The sequence below is a fragment of the Panicum hallii genome, chromosome 9 (assembly GCF_002211085.1).
Source record: "Panicum hallii strain FIL2 chromosome 9, PHallii_v3.1, whole genome shotgun sequence".
Lineage (NCBI taxonomy): Eukaryota > Viridiplantae > Streptophyta > Magnoliopsida > Poales > Poaceae > Panicum > Panicum hallii.
In genome coordinates, this window is record NC_038050.1 from 43,742,482 (window position 1) to 43,744,827 (window position 2,346).

A 2,346-nucleotide genomic window follows, 5' to 3' on the forward strand; every position below is an offset into this window, starting at 1 on the left:
CGCGCCCTGACCCGCGAGAGCTCCCGCATCAGCGTCGCCTCATCACCCAGGAGCTCCAGCGCCTTTCACCTGCGACTCCAGCCTGTTCTTGGGCCTGAATTTCTCCCGAAGGCCGCCACAGGTGAGCACGGCCGCCGCCGCAATTGCTTGCCGCCGGCAGACCGCGGGCCCCCTTAACCCTCTGGTCGCCTCCGCAGGAGTCCCCGGAGCCAATCTACACAAGCCAAGGATCCCGGCCACCCCTGCTGCAGCCTGTCCACGAACACCGACCGTCCTCGCCGCCCGCCGTCGTAGACGATCGCCCTCCGCCACACCTCCGGCAAATTCCCGCCTCGGTGAGCACCACACATTCCTCCTGGTCCTGTTGCGCTAGTTCCCGCAGGCCATAGCCACCCCTACAGCCGGAGCGACGACCACCGGCGCCCTGTTGCCGCTGTCGCCCATGGACTTGCCACACAGAGCCCCGATGAGCCCTGCTATAACCCTAGGTGGGTTACTCATGCTGAGCCATGCCTCCCTGACCTTTTTCCCGCTCGAATTCTAGCCCGGAGGGCCAAGTCTGGCCAGCACCGGCGAGACGCCGCCGCGGGAGGGGAGCTCCGGTGACCCGCCCGCCGCCCCGAGCGCCCGTTGACCTGAGCCGTGAATCAGGGCCGTCCGATCATGATCTAATGCTCTTAGTTAGAACATACCACTTCAGCCAAACCTTTTGCTAAAGAGTCCCTGCCCTTTTGAGAAAACAACCCGCAGTCCATCTCTAGTTCAAAAGTAATTGCAGTGAGGTCCTGTTTTATTCGTTTAGGCCCCTGAGTTCTTCAGAAATAGAACCCGCCATCCACCCCCAGTGTTTTTGCGGGTTAGACCCCAGATCTAGCCTTTAATTATGTTTAGGCCCTCGGTTTTTGCACAGAACCCCCTGGTTTTCCTGTTTTCTTACAGAAAGGCCCCTGGACCTTGTTTTTGCCTTAGATTTCACGTCTTAGCTCCGTTTTAGGCGGTTTTTGCGCTCATGCGATCGTTGTGACGCGTAGAATGGTTCTATCATAGTTTAGTGTGCTGTTTTTATGTAATGTTGTACTATTTCTTATCTTTTGTCTTTGTTTGTATGTATGTGTATGTGCTGGACCGTGTTTTGGCATTGCGATCGTGAGTAGACGCTGAGCCTTTGGACGAGTACCAGGAGCCCCTTTCTGCAGAGCAGTTTGAGCAGCAGTAGGAGAACTTTGAGTAAGGCAAGTATAACATGAACATCCTATCACTTTTAAATACACTTTCGTACTGCATTTTAATTCTTTATGCCTATAAGGACTTCCTAGCCACCTTATCCTTTATATATACCTTGGGTTGCATTTTGGTTAGTTGTGCTAGGTGTTGCGCTCTCACACACCTCGGTCCTTTTTAATTAATTTGATTAATGGTTATATGCAACTTAATACTAAGAGTGGCCCTCTGTGCTGTGTGCTTGAGCGGCTCACGTCTCCTTAAAATATGTTTTTGTTAGAAACATGGTTTAGGGGGCCAGCACGGTGCTTAGTGCTTGGTTGGCCACTCTCCATAAGGACCGGTTCATAGAGCGACAACCTGGGACAACCGCGCAACCACAAGACTGGAATGGGACGGTCTTGACTTACTAATTAGGTCATTTTGGTTCGGGAGTAACTTACCTGCGGGGCAAGAGAGGTGGTAAGCTTCAATGGTCCCTGCTCCTCCGGCTTGGTCTGTGCTGTGTGTCTTGTACCCCCGGAGGTGGGCCCCATCGTTGCTGATCCAGAAAACTTAGCGGTTACACCTTACTAACGTGATCCTTTGTAACGGTCTTGTAGTGTGCTTGCTAGTCATCTCACCTAAGGAAGTGTGATGAACAACTAGCGTAGCTCACAACTTGTGGGTAAAGTTGTGCAACCTCTCGAGAGTGTAAAACTGGTATACTAGCCGTGCTCACGGTCATGAGCGGCCCAGATCCTCCGTCTGATTAGTGGGGTTTACCTTTGGTGGTTTGGCTTGGTTTTTCAGTAGTCTCATGATTAATTTTGATTAATTATTATGTAACTTGGGTTATGGTAATTCATCCACTTGTAGTAAATAGCTTTAATAAAATTCTGCCAAGGTTAAAAGCTAATGCAGTGAGTCAGCTAACCTTAGAGCCTCATAACTCGTGTTATACTTGTTGAGTACAAGTTGTGTACTCACACTTGCCTTCTCTACTCTTCTGTTCTCTCTGGGACATCTTCGACTGCTGCTCAGTAACCGGCGACGTGGAGGACTACATTAGCGGACTCGACGATTTCTAGGCGTTGTCTCCCAGCCGACGTCCCTGTGGCGTCCTGCTCTTCATGTATTTATTTT